The 15,277-nt window shown below is 44.4% G+C and overlaps 1 protein-coding gene across 2 annotated transcripts in view; it reads left to right on the top strand.

Annotated features, from left to right (window-relative positions):
• LOC139373698 (ataxin-1-like) overlaps positions 1 to 15,277 on the top strand; it is a 190,738-nt gene that overhangs the window by 35,190 nt on the left and 140,271 nt on the right. The window contains exon 2 of one of the 2 annotated variants that reach the window (XM_071114570.1): positions 14,087 to 14,788. The exons of the other annotated variant lie outside the window; for it this stretch is intronic. The gene's annotated coding sequence lies outside the window, so the exon portion shown is untranslated. The remainder of the gene's footprint in view (positions 1 to 14,086; positions 14,789 to 15,277) is intronic. 2 annotated transcript variants of the gene reach the window in all.

Here is a 15,277-nt window from a genome sequence, read left to right as displayed (position 1 = left end):
GGAGGGATCCAGATTTTCATACCTTCATACCGTCCTTGTACCATCCCGGGATATATGGTATTACCTGCATTGAACACAAGGGGCTTCTATTTTCAAGCTCAAAAGATCCCACTGAGCCTCTGTAACCCGAAGGTTAGCAATGCTAACAAGTACATGTAAAATCCCGTAGCGGATGCTAGCTAAATGCTAAAGACTGCATGCAAACAGTTTATACGGTCTCTGACATAAAGTATTTGCAGGACAAACATCCCAGCTCATAAGAATATGCAAGTAACTCAAAAATGCTACTCACAGTTTTCTGCACGCACAAAACAGACGGCAAGGACCTTGATCAAGGACAGGAATTCTCTGCTTTTACCGAGAGAAGCTTGATTTTGCAAGAAGCTAAACACTTAGCTAACGAGCTCCTAAGTTTGCCAACCAAATGCACAACTGCAGAGTATTTACCACATTTTACACAGTTAATTGAATAGTTATAAGATATTTAGCTGACAAATATTTAGTTTGCGAATTCCATACAAGTTTTACTGGATCACCTGGTGCATGCTACACAGTGAAAGTGACTCACTAGTCTCTGGTCATTGTGCGCTTGTAAACAAACAACATGTGACTGGCTCAGCTGTTTTAAAAAACTACTGGTAAGCTTCATAATGATAAATAATGTAACAGGTAGGGTAGGGCAAAGTCATGATTATGTATCATAAAACAGTATGATAAACGATGGTATCGCACCCTATTGGCCCCCTAACCTGAATATTATTCTTTCAAAAATGGTAAATAAAATGACAGTTGGAATATAGCGCAAAATGGAATGCTAAAACTGGACGAATCATGACGAAATATAATGTTTTTGAAACCCTGGACAGAGGCTAAGTGCAGGGAAATGTTTTCTAATATTCCTTTGTGGTGGAGGAGCATCAGCACGGAACAGGTTTGTGTGTGTGTGTGTGTGTGTGTGTGTGTGTGTGAGTGTGTGTGTGGGAGGGTGTGTCTGCATCTGCGTTGTGCACACATGGAGCAGTAACAGTCAGATGAGAAATGGCATTACTCCCTGTATAGGCCTAGTGCACCAGGTTGGTTATACATCATGGGCTGGATGGAATCAGACTGTCTTAAGAACTGGATAATAATATTCTATTTTATCTCTCATAAAGCTGTGATTGAGAATAGCCTAATATTCTATTTTATCTCTCATAAAGCTGTGATTGAGAATAGCCTATGCCGAGGCTATAGACTTTCATTCTTATCATTTTTTAAAGCGGTAACTTCAGGACAACACCTTTTAGGCTAGAGTATTCGGGGAGTAAGCTGCTGTTAATCATTTAAAGCTTTTATGATAGGCCTAGTAGGAGGATAGGTTATTGGCCATTTGGTTTTCAACCTATGGAGGGATTTTCAGGCCTGCATGGATCATTTATTTCTTAGTAAGCTTAAATTTGATTAAACTTATTAGAGTTTTCTATAGGTTGAATGAATAGGTTTAGGCAGTAGCCTAGGCCCATGCATCCGACAGACAGACACAGAGAGAGAGAGAGGGGTGGAGAGAGGAGGGGGACAAAGAGAGAGGACCAAAACAAAGGCAAGGTCTTCTGATGCTTTGTTGATTTAAAAAAAGCTTTTGACTCGATTTGGCTTGAGGGTCTGCTTTACAAACTGATGGAATGTAGTGTTGGGGGAAAAACATATGACATTATAAAATCCATGTACACAAACAACAAGTGTGCAGTTAAAATTGGCAAAAACACACACATTTCTCCTAGAGATGAACGTACTTTGGTGTGAAAAGTGCAAATAAATCTCAGAACAACAGCATAGGACCTTGTGAAGATGCTGGAGGAAACAGTTACAAAATCATCTATATCCACAGTAAAACGAGTCCTATATCGACATAACCTGAAAGGCCGCTCAGCAAGGAAGAAGCTACTGCTCCAAAACCGTCATAAAAAAAGCCAGACTACAGTTTGCAACTGCACATGAGGACAAAGATTGTATTTTTTGGAGAAATGGTCTGATGAAACAAAAATAGAACTGTTTGGCCATAATGACCAATTGTTATGTTTGGAGGAAAAAGGGGGAGAACACCATCCCAACTCTGAAGCACGAGGGTGGCAGCATCATGTTGTGGGGGTGTTTTGCTGCAGGAGGGACTGGTGTACTTCACAAAATAGATGGCATCATGAGGTAGGCATAGTATGTGGATATATTGAAGCAATATCTTAAGACATCAGTCAGGAAGTTAAAGCTTGGTTGCAAATGGGTCTTCCAAATGGACAATTACCCAAGGATACTTCCAAAGTTGTGGCAAAATGGCTTAAGGACAACAAAGTCAAGGTATTGGAGTGGCCATCACAAAGCCCTGACCTTAATCCTATAGAACATTTGTGGGCAGAATTGAAAAAGCATGTGCGAGCAAGGAGGCCTACAAACCTGACTCAGTTACCCCAGCTCTGTCAGGAGGAATGGGCCAAAATTCACCCAATTTACCCAATTTATTGTGGGAAGCTTGTGGAAGGCTGCCTGAAACGTTTGACCCAAGTTAAACAATTTAAAGGCAATGCTACCAAATACTAATTGAGTGTATGTAAACTTCTGACCCACTGGGAATGTGATGAGAGAAATAAAAGCTGAAATAAACAATTCTCTTTACTATTATTCTGACATTTCACATTTTAAAAATAAAGTGGTGATCCTAACTGACAATAGACAGGGAATTTTTACTAGAATAAAGGTCAGGAACTGTGAAAAACGGAGTTTAAATGTATTTGGCTAAGTTGTATGTAAACTTCCGACTTCAACTGTACATGGCTGTGACTATAACCTGAAGAGAATTATCTTGGGGGGTAATGCGGTCGGCATTTGTGAGTTATTCTAGGTCGGGTTAACAAAAGGATACAAAAGGATGTTTTCACAATCACACCATGAGTAGTTAATCATGAAACATACTCCTCTACCTTTCTTATTCACGGAGAGTTCTTTATTCCTGTTTGCGTAATGTACTGAGAACCCAGCTGGCTGTATGGACAGGGACAGTATATCCTGGAGAGATCCATGATTCCGTGAAACAGGGTATGTTACGGTCCCTGATGTCTCTCTTGTGTGCTTTCCTGCTGTGTACTGCCCTGATGTGTTCTGTCCTGATGTGTACTGTCCTGATGTGTTCTGTCCTGCTGTGTACTGTCCTGATGTGTTCCATCCTGATGTGTACTGTCCTGCTGTGTACTGTCCTGCTGTGTTCTGTCCTGCTGTGTTCTGTCCTGATGTGTTCTGTCCTGATGTGTTCTGTCCTGCTGTGTTCTGTCCTGCTGTGTACTGTCCTGCTGTGTTCTGTCCTGATGTGTTCTGTCCTGATGTGTACTGTCCTGATGTGTTCTGTCCTGTGTACTGTCCTGATGTGTACTGTCCTGCTGTGTTCTGTCCTGCTGTGTTCTGTCCTGATGTGTACTGTCCTGCTGTGTTCTGTCCTGCTGTGTTCTGTCCTGATGTGTACTGTCCTGATGTGTACTGTCCTGCTGTGCTCTGTCCTGCTGTGTTCTGTCCTGATGTGTTCTGTCCTGCTGTGTTCTGTCCTGCTGTGTTCTGTCCTGCGTTCTGTCCTGCTGTGTTCTGTCCTGCTGTGTACTGTCCTGCGTGTGTGTACTGTCCTGCTGTGTACTGTCCACACACACACGTATGCTATTATTGTGCTATTACTACATTACACGGTAGTTTATGGCCAGGCCCTGTTTGGCGTTCTGTGATGTGTGTTAAAGTGTCAGCATGTGAGTGCAGCATGATAGTCAGGTGACTACTGGGAAACAGGTCAGGTCACCTGGCTGTGTCCAGGTGCTGAGGTGATCTTTGACACTCTGGTTGCTGATAGGACACACGCGTGCACACACACACACACACACACACACACACACACACACACACACACACACACACACATAGACACACACACACACACACACACACATTCACACACAGCGATATGGCTTGGTTGGGAGTTGTGTAACTGATAGCTACTGATACCCAGCATGTGGGAGACAGAACTCAAAGAGGGAGAAGACTTTGCCTTCTGTGAGGGAAGCTTAAATTCACACAGAGAGAGAGAGAGAGAGAGAGAGAGAGAGAGAGAGAGAGAGAGAGAGAGAGAGAGAGAGAGAGAGAGAGAGAGAGAGAGAGAGAGAGAGAGAGAGAGAGAGAGAGAGAGAGAGAGAGAGAGAGAGAGAGAGAGAGAGAGAGAGAGAGAGAAAGAGAGGAGGGGTAGAAAGAGAGAGACAGAGAGAGTGAGAGAGGGAGAGAGGAGGGGTAGAAAGAGAGAACGAGAGAGAGAAAGATAGGAGTGGAGAAATAGAGAGCTAGAAAGAGAGTGAGGGAAAGAGAGGGGTAGAGAGAGGGAGAGAGAGAGAGAGAGAGAGAGAGAGAGAGAGAGAGAGAGAGAGAGAGAGAGAGAGAGAGAGAGAGAGAGAGAGAGAGAGAGAGAGAGAGAGAGAAAGAGATATTTGGCATCCAAATATGTGTCCTCCTGCCACAACCTGAGGGACAGCTAGTGAAAAGTGCAAAGTAATGTCGATAATATTTCCCATCTTGTTTTGTTTTATCTTTCATACCATGTCATGTGTCTTCTCATTCATGAGAGAGAGACTGTATTTTCAGTCATGTTGACACTGGTCCACTACCATTGCTTTAATATATTGTTGTTCTCATTAATATTGTTGTTGTAGTTGTTATTAATGGTAATCCCATGTCCACTACTACTATTATTAATTGCTGTTGGTCCCACCATTTATTTATATATAAATATATTTTATATATAAATATATATTTTCATTTTATTTGTATTTTTCGATATGTATACTTTGACAATGTAAGTAATAACGAACTTGCCATGTCAATAAAGTCAATTGAATTGAATTGAATTGAATTGAGAGAGAGAGAGAGAGAGAGAGAGAGAGAGAGAGAGAGAGAGAGAGCGAGAGAGAGAGCGAGAGAGAGAGAGAGAGAGAGAGAGAGAGAGAGAGAGAGAGAGAGAGAGAGAGAGAGAGAGAAAGAGAAAGAGAAAGATAAATGGGGGACAGTGACTGATTAACCCATCCATGGGCATCACAGTCAGATCATCACACCCTATTACATATAATGCACTGCTTTTGACATAATGAACAAACGTCTCATCTTATTCTTTTCATTGAACCATCTGAGCCATGAGCCATCTTCACCTTGAACCATCTGAGCCATGAGCCATCTGAGCCTTGAACCATCTGAGCCATGAGTCATCTGAGCCTTGAGTCATCTGAGCCATGAGTCATCTGAATCATGAGCCATCTGAGCCTTGGACCATCTGAGCCATGAGCCATCTGAGCCTTGAACCATCTGAGCCTTGAACCATCTGAGCTATGAGTCATCTGAGCCATGAGCCATCTGAGCCATGAGCCATCTGAGCCTTGAACCATCTGAGCCTTGAATCATCTGAGCCTTGAGTCATCTGAGTCATGTGTAATCTGAGCCATGAACCATCTGAGCCTTGAATCATCTGAGCCTTGAGTCATCTGAGTCATGTGTAATCTGAGCCATGAGTCATCTTCGCCTTGAACCATTTTAGCCTTGAACCATCTTAGCCATGAGTCATCTGAGCCTTGAACCACCTGAGCCATGAGCCATCTGAGCCTTAAACCATCTGAGCCATCTGAGCCTTGAACCATCTGAGCCATGAGCCATCTGAGCCTTGAACCATCTGAGCCTTGAACCATCTGAGCTATGAGTCATCTGAGCCATGAGCCATCTGAGCCATGAGCCATCTGAGCCTTGAACCATCTGAGCCTTGAATCATCTGAGCCTTGAGTCATCTGAGTCATGTGTAATCTGAGCCATGAACCATCTGAGCCTTGAATCATCTGAGCCTTGAGTCATCTGAGTCATGTGTAATCTGAGCCATGAGTCATCTTCGCCTTGAACCATTTTAGCCTTGAACCATCTTAGCCATGAGTCATCTGAGCCTTGAACCACCTGAGCCATGAGCCATCTGAGCCTTGAACCATCTGAGCCATGAGCCATCTGAGCCTTGAACCATCTGAGCCATGAGCCATCTGAGCCTTGAACCATCTGAGCCTTGAACCATCTGAGCTATGAGTCATCTGAGCCATGAGCCATCTGAGCCATGAGCCATCTGAGCCTTGAACCATCTGAGCCTTGAATCATCTGAGCCTTGAGTCATCTGAGTCATGTGTAATCTGAGCCATGAACCATCTGAGCCTTGAATCATCTGAGCCTTGAGTCATCTGAGTCATGTGTAATCTGAGCCATGAGTCATCTTCGCCTTGAACCATTTTAGCCTTGAACCATCTTAGCCATGAGTCATCTGAGCCTTGAACCACCTGAGCCATGAGCCATCTGAGCCTTGAACCATCTGAGCCATGAGCCATCTGAGCCTTGAACCATCTGAGCCTTGAACCATCTGAGCCATGATCCATCTGAGCTTTGATCCATCTGAGCCTTGAGCCATCTGAGCCTTGAACCATCTGAGCCTTGAACCATCTGAGCCATGAGTCATCTGCGCCTTGAACCATCTGAGCCTTGAACCATCTGAGCCTTGAATCATCTGAGCCTTGAGTCATCTGAGTCATGTGTAATCTGAGCCATGAGTCATCTGAGCCTTGAACCATTTTCGCCTTGAACCATCTGAGCCATGAGACATCTGAGCCTTGAACCATCTCAGCCATGAGTCATCTGAGCCTTGAACCACCTGAGCCATGAGCCATCTGAGCCTTGAACCATCTGAGCCATGAGCCATCTGAGCCTTGAACCATCTAAGCCTTGAACCATCTGAGCTTTGATCCATCTGAGCCTTGAGCCATCTGAGCCTTGAACCATCTGAGCCTTGAACCATCTGAGCCATGAGTCATCTGAGCCTTGAACCATCTGAGCCATGAGTCATACTGAGCTTTGAACCATCTGAGTCATGAGCCATCTGAGCCATGAGTTATCTTAGCCATGGAAGAAAAGAGATAAGAAAGGAAGAACACACACACACACACACAAATCAAATCAAATTGTATTTTAAATATGCGCCGAATACAACATGTAGACTGCTGTGAAGTGCTTGCATATGAGCCGTTCCCAATGATGCAGAGTTAAAAATAGTCAAATAAAATACACAAATAAAATACACAAGAATGGAGCCATATACAGGGAGTACCAGTGTCAGATCAATGTGGAGCTATATACAGGGAGTACCAGTGTCAGATCAATGTGGAGCCATATACAGGGAGTACCAGTGTCAGATCAATGTGGAGCTATATACAGGGAGTACCAGTGTCAGATCACTGTGGAGCTATATACAGGGAGTACCAGTGTCAGATCAATGTTGAGCCATATACAGGGAGTACCAGTGTCAGATCAATGTGGAGCCATATACAGGGAGTACCAGTGTCAGATCAATGTGGAGCCATATACAGGGAGTACCAGTACCAGATCAATGTGGAGCTATATACAGGGAGTACCAGTGTCAGATCAATGTGGAGCTATATACAGGGAGTACCAGTACCAGATCACTGTGGAGCTATATACAGGGAGTACCAGTGTCAGATCAATGTGGAGCTATATACAGGAAGTACCAGTGTCAGATCAATGTGGAGCTATATACAGGGAGTACCAGTACCAGATCACTGTGGAGCTATATACAGGAAGTACCAGTACCAGATCAATGTGTAGCCATATACAGGGAGTACCAGTGTCAGATCAATGTGGAGCTATATACAGGGAGTACCAGTACCAGATCACTGTGGAGCTATATACAGGAAGTACCAGTACCAGACCAATGTGGAGCTATATACAGGGAGTACCAGTACCAGACCAATATGGAGCTATATACAGGGAGTACTAGTACCAGATCAATGTGGAGCTATATACAGGGAGTACCAGTACCAGATCACTGTGGAGCTATATACAGGAAGTACCAGTACCAGACCAATGTGGAGCTATATACAGGGAGTACCAGTACCAGATCAATGTGGAGCTATATACAGGGAGTACCAGTACCAGATCACTGTGGAGCTATATACAGGAAGTACCAGTACCAGACCAATGTGGAGCTATATACAGGGAGTACCAGTACCAGACCAATATGGAGCTATATACAGGGAGTACCAGTACCAGATCAATGTGGAGCTATATACAGGGAGTACCAGTACCAGATCACTGTGGAGCTATATACAGGAAGTACCAGTACCAGACCAATGTGGAGCTATATACAGGGAGTACCAGTACCAGACCAATGTGGAGCTATATACAGGGAGTAGCAGTACCAGATCAAGGTGGAGCTATATACAGGGAGTACCAGTACCAGACCAATGTGGAGCCATATACAGGGAGTACCAGTGTCAGATCAATGTGGAGCTATATACAGGGAGTACCAGTACCAGATCAATGTGAAGCTATATACAGGAAGTACCAGTACCAGACCAATGTGGAGTTATATACAGGAAGTACCAGTACCAGACCAATGTGGAGCTATATACAGGAAGTACCAGTACCAGATCAATGTGGAGCTATATACAGGGAGAACTAGTACCAGATCACTGTGGATCTATGTACAGGGAGTACCAGTACCAGATCAATGTGGAGCTATATACAGGGAGTACCAGTATGTGTGTGCGTGTCTGTGTCATTATGCAGGTGAGTGTTATGTGTGTGTGATAGGGCTGGGAACACCTTCCTAATATTGAGTTGCGCACCCTCCCAGAACCTTCAGAACAGACTCAATTCGTCGGGGAATGAAAGCGTTCCACAGGGATGTTGACTCCAATGCTTCCCACAGTTGTGTCAAGTCCTTTGGGTGGTGATCAATTCTTGATACACACGGGAAACTGTTGAGTGTGGAAAACCCAGCAGCGTTGCAGTTTTTGACACAAACCGGTGCTTCTGGCACCTACTACCATGCCCCATACACTTACTTATATATTTTGTCTTGCCCATTCACCCTCTGAATGGTACACACACACAATCCATGTCTCAATTGTCTCAAGGCTTGCAAATCCTTCTTTAACATGTTTCCTCTCCTTCATCTACACTGGTTGAAGTGGATTTAACAAGTGCCATCAATAAGGGATCATATCTTCCACCTGGATTCACCTGGTCAGTCTATGTCATGGAAAGAGCAGGTGTTCGTAATGTTTTGTACACTCACTGTGTATGTATTGCGATTCCATGTTCCCTACATATTTCTTACCATATGTTTGCTGCAGAGGGACAAGAGAGAGATGATGAGAAAATGAGTTTGCATCAGTCAAAGCGCTGAAACAAATTGGCTCCCTATTTAAAAAGAAGATGGAGGACAATACTGAAGTTATGGTGCATCATATTATATGTATATTTTGTCAAAACGATACAATATATTCTAAAAACTGATATCCAAATATGTAACCTTCTGGATGTTTTCCTCCATCACTAGTGTGTGCGCGTATGTAGTGAATGTGTGTGGGTTTTCTGTGAGAGTGTCAATGTAGTGTGTGTGAGTGTGTGTATATAGTGTGTATATACTGTATAGTCTTGTGAGTGTGCACAGAGTCAGTGCAAGATAGGGTCAGTGCAGATAGTCTTATGGCTATTTAGCAGTCATGTGTGTGGGTAGAATCTGTCTGGAACCTTCCTCTGATACCGTCTGATACAGAGGTCCTGTATGGCAGGGAGCTCGGCCCCAGTGATGTACTGGGCTGTCCGCACCAGCCTCTGTAGCGCTTTGCGGTCGAGGGCGGTGCATTTGCCATACCAAGCCAGGGCCGGCTTTACGGGATGGCAAACCCGGGCAGGGATCCCCCAGATAGAATTTGTGCTCCCCCAGTATTGTTTCCCCATAAAAATAACAAATGGTAAATGAAATACAATGTCCAGTTTTGACAACGTAGCGTTGCCAGGCCTGAGAGTAGAGCAGACCAGGACAGAGGCTATATGCCGGGTGTGAGCTCGTTATCTGAGGAGGAGGAGGGAGGGAGGATGTAATCATGAATCAATAAAACACGGAGGCAGTGCTGTATCATAAAGACAGTCACAGGTAGAGCTGGTTGTTTGGTGGAGGGCCAGTCAACCCAGAAAACTGTGACTGTATTCATGATACAGAACGGCCTCGGGTGCCTTATTGCTTTCAGAAAACTGTTACCTACATATTCAAATAACAATGAATTACACATTTTAGTTAGAACTTTATTTTGATTTCATTTTTTCTATTGGCATTTACTTGGATATGCCCATGATATTGACGTTGATGTGTGATTTCTGCCGGCTCAGAAACAGTTGTCTCGTATGGTACTGCAGAGATCAAAACATTTTAGGATCCGAAGGGCCCATGCCAAATATTTTCAGCGTCCTGAGGTGGAAGAGGCTCTGTCATGCCCTCTCCAAAACTGTGCGGGTGCGTGTGGACCATTTTAGCTATACCAAGTCCTTAGTAATGTGCACACCAAGGAGCTCTCGAACCGCTCTACTACAAACCCGTTGATGTGGATGGGGACGTGCTCTCCTCTCTTTCTCCTATAGTCCACGATCAGCTCCTTGGTCTTACTGGCATTAAGGGAGAGGTTGTTGTCCTGGCACACACTGCTAAGTCTCTGACCTCCCCCTGTCATCGCCGTCGGTGATCAGGCTTACCACCGTTGTGTCATCAGCAAACTTGATGATGGTGTTGGAGTCGTGCGTAGACCAACCTTTCAAAGTGCTTCATAATTACAGATGTGAGGGCTACAGGGCGATAGTCATTTAGGCAGGTTACTTTGGAGTTCTTGGGAACAGGTACAATGGTGGTCAGCTGGAAACATGTTTGGATTACACTTGCCAACTGGTCTGCTTAGTCACTGGTACTTCGTGTTTGAACTTTTGTTTGTAAACAGGAAGCAGTCGACACACACACACACCCTGTGGTAGTGAGTTTCCTGTGTGACTGAGACAGGGAACTGAAACCTGTGCCCTCCGCTGCTGAGTCAGGGGAAAAAGATGCAGGCGTGAGTAGTGTGTGTGTGTGTGTGTGTGTGTGTGTGTGTGTGTGTGTGTGTGTGTGTGTGTGTGTGTGTGTGTGTGTACGAGGACGTGTCTGCATGTCTGCTGAAAGGCAGAAGAAGCCCTTTTCTGCAGTATCTTCTCACCTTTCTATCAGTCCTGACTCCACGGTACTAGTTTATTACTCTGAAGAATTATGCAAGTTAGGTTGCTCTGTGAATGATTAATATAGAGATTAGCAGCTAAGGTGATCTCACCCATTTATCCACTTCACAATCACCTCGGGGTACAGTAGCTCATAATGTGAGCAGAAAGCAGAACAGGTAGCATAGAAATATAATTATATGACAGCCACAGGTGGCTTACACATGGAAAGGAGATAGTTTGCTGAATATGGATATGCGTTGACAATTTGCATTCTTTCACTTGTTATACTGAACAAAAATATAAACACAAATGAATTATGCCCTAATCTATGATTTTCACGACTGGGGATACAGATATGCATCTGTTCATCACATATACCTTTAAAAAAAAAAAGTAGGGGCGTTGATCAGAAAACCAGTCAGTATCTGGTGGGACCACCATTTGCCTCATGCAGCGCGACACATTTCCTTCACATAGAGTTGATCAGGTTTTGGCCTGTGGAATGTTTATTCCGGTCAAGAAATAGGCACAACATGACATCAAAGTGCCCCAAAAACACGGAACATAAACAAAGTATAGCGAGTGAACATCTCACATAACAATCAACAATTACACACAAAGACATGGAGGGGAACAGCGGACTAAATACATGTAGTGTGATTAGATAATGAAAACAAGGTGTGTAATGGAACAAGACAAAACAAATGGACATATGGGAAATGGAGCGGCGATGGCTAGAAAGCCGGTGACGTCGATCGCCGAACACCGTCCAACAAGGAGAGGAGCCCACTTCAGAGGAAGTCGTGACATGTCTTGTGAGTATGCGGGCCATGGAAGAACTGGGACATTTTCAGCTTCCAGGAATTGTTTACAGATCCTTGCGACATGGGGCGGTGCGTTTTTCATGCTGAAACATGAGGTGATGAATGTCACGACAATGGGCCTCGCGGTATCTCTGTGTATTCAAGTTGCAAGTGTTCGTTGTCCGTGGCTTATGCCTGACCGTACCATAACCCCACCACCAACATGGGGCACTCTTTTCACAATGTTGACATCAGCAAACCACTCGTCCACAAATTTGTGCCCAAAATTTGAGAGAAATATGCTTTTTGTGCATATGGAAAATGTCTGGGATCTTTTATTTCAGCTCATGAAACATGGGACCAATATTTACATGTTGCGTTTATATTTTTGTTCAGTGTATTTGTCCAAATAATCACATCATATCCCCGTGAAATGCTCTATATCTGACAATCACTGTCTCAGTTGTCTCTCAAATGCTGATTTCTAGGATTGCAGTTATTGCTGGTGTTGTGAACAAGTCACGGTTGGAACACACGGTAGTGTAGTTGATAGTGTAGCTTTCAGGCCCAGAGGGAAACTGAACTGACGCTGGATCAGGTAACCTGTTTTCTGTTGCCTCTGAGAAAGTTCCTGGTTCCTCCTCCTGACGTCCAGGCCCGTCCTTGTTGCCACGGGAGACGGCTGACCTCCAGGCTGCCCTCGCCGTGAACTGAAGAGGGAGAGGGACACACAAGCCTCACAAACTATAGTAAACATAAAAATACAAACAAGTAAACAACACAAACCAAAACAGAGAGAAAGTCAGACAGACAGACAGCTCAAAGCTAAACTTTGTTGTTTCCTGAAATCAACAAATAAAGTCATACGACTAAGAAGCCAAAGAAAGAAACAGGACAATCACATTAAACATCTCATGTCTGCCTTGAGGCTATGAAATGACCCAACATTGAAAACAAGCTAAGAATATAAAACAATTCCTAGAAGAAGAAAAACACACTTAAATACAAAAGCTGAAATAGTTTGTGATGCAGGTAAACAATGTGTGGTTGCCATGCCGACAAGCCATGGGTGTATAAATAGCATGGCCAGTGTTTGTTTAGTTGATGCAGCTCGCCTGCCTGCCAGCCAGCAGGATGAGCCTATCCCTGAAGAGAGAGAGAGATAGAGAGGGATCTGTGGGCTGAGTAGAGTAGCAAGCAGTACTGTGTACCATAATGATCAACCAGTCATCCCTCCCTTCACAGCCCACACCAGAGGAATGTAGCTGGAAAACCAAAGAGGCCATTCCTAATATACTGACCCCCCCAACCCTCCCACTTGACCCCCAGGGAGGTCCAGGGGTCATCACGCAGGCCAAGCTGTCTGGGAAACACCCTAAATAAGACAGACAACATTACTGTTATATAAGTGTACAGTAGACACTGTACATACAGTACTTAACATGTTTTGTTTGGATAGGTGTACTACATGACAGATATAAGTACTACAAGACAGATAGGAGTACGACAAGACAGATAGGAGTACTACAAGACAGATATAAGTACTACAATTCAGATAAGCGTACTACAAGACAGATAGGAGTACTACAAGACAGATAGGAGTACTACAAGACAGATAGGAGTACTACAAGACAGATAGGAGTACTACATGACATATATAAGTACTACAAGACAGATAGGAGTACTACAAGACAGATATAAGTACTACAAGACAGATAGGAGTACTACAAGACAGATAGGAGTACTACAAGACAGATAAGAGTACTACAAGACAGATAGGAGTACTACACGACAGATAGGAGTACTACAAGACAGATAGGAGTACTACAAGACAGATAAGAGTACTACATGACAGAATTTCAAGATAAGCCTTCTCTGTTTGACCTGCTGAAAGTGTTGTCTGGCTGTCTGTGGAAAATATACTGTGCACACTGTGCTTTTGATTTGAACTGTGACCTCAGATAGGACATGTCATCCCTATTGCAAAGGTTGCCGTTATATATATATATATTTTTTTTTACATGAAAACAAAGTAATTTCATATTCCCAATATACAGTAAGTATTGTGCTGCTGGCCGGTCTCCAAACTGTAACCTCACCCCCAACACACACTTTCCCTTCCTAATTGCCAAGTAACATGGACGCCTCTCTCATCTCTCTCCTCTCTGTAGGGAATGGTGAAAGCACCTGGAGCGAGACAGACACGGACAGATAGAGAGGGGATCTGGGAGCAGGCTCCCCTCAGACTAGTGACCGAGAGAAACAGACACAGCAGCAGTTACTGCAGTAGTGACTGGTCCCCTGTCTTCAACTGAACCACAGTACTGACTGGCCCCCTGTCTTCAACTGAACCACAGTACTGACTGGCCCCCTGTCTTCAACTGAACCACAGTACTGACTGGTCCCCTGTCTTCAACTGAACCACAGTACTGACTGGTCCCCTGTCTTCAACTGAACCACAGTACTGACTGGTCCCCTGTCTTCAACTGAACCACAGTACTGACTGGTCCCCTGTCTTCAACTGAACCACAGTACTGACTGGCCCCCTGTCTTCAACTGAACCACAGTACTGACTGGTCCCCTGTCTTCAACTGAACCACAGTACTGACTGGCCCCCTGTCTTCAACTGAACCAAAGTACTGACTGGCCCCCTGTCTTCAACTGAACCACAGTACTGACTGGTCCCCTGTCTTCAACTGAACCACAGTACTGACTGGCCCCCTGTCTTCAACTGAACCAAAGTACTGACTGGCCCCCTGTCTTCAACTGAACCACAGTACTGACTGGTCCCCTGTCTTCAACTGAACCGCTTCCTGTTTCCTCCCACCCGGACCACTGGACAAGAACCAGGCCCAACCGCCTCCAACACTCAGGTAAGACTGACTGGCTGTGTTGTATTAGTATTCTCGTAGTCTCAGCTTCCTATATGAGCATGTATTTGGTCCAAGCTGCTACTCTATGCTTGTATAGACAGAGCTGTGTCCTCTTTTCTAGTAGTTTAATCTAATCAATATGTATAAAGGAGGAGAAAAGGAAGGTTGTATTTTGTACTCAAAATGCACAGCAGTGGATTGTCTTAACATCCCACATACTTCTTTCTGGTTCTGGTGGGGCAGAAGTGATACTGAGCTACCATGTTGTCAGTTTCCTGAACTCGTCAGGGTTATCCAGTCAGAGGACAGAGCTGGCTGTCCAGAGCTATCTAGTCCAATCAGGAGAGGACAAGGGTTCAGGGGCGGGAACAAGGAAGTACGTTCTAGAATGAAACACAACCCAAGCACAGACCACATACTAAAGCGCTAAGGTAGAATTATGTTGTAAACAGAAGTTCATAGTTTAGGGGGTGCCCCAAATGGCACCCT

Source organism: Oncorhynchus clarkii, chromosome 18, assembly GCF_045791955.1.
Source record: "Oncorhynchus clarkii lewisi isolate Uvic-CL-2024 chromosome 18, UVic_Ocla_1.0, whole genome shotgun sequence".
Classification (NCBI taxonomy): Eukaryota; Metazoa; Chordata; class Actinopteri; order Salmoniformes; family Salmonidae; genus Oncorhynchus; species Oncorhynchus clarkii.
This window is presented reverse-complemented; position numbering and strand designations above follow the sequence as displayed.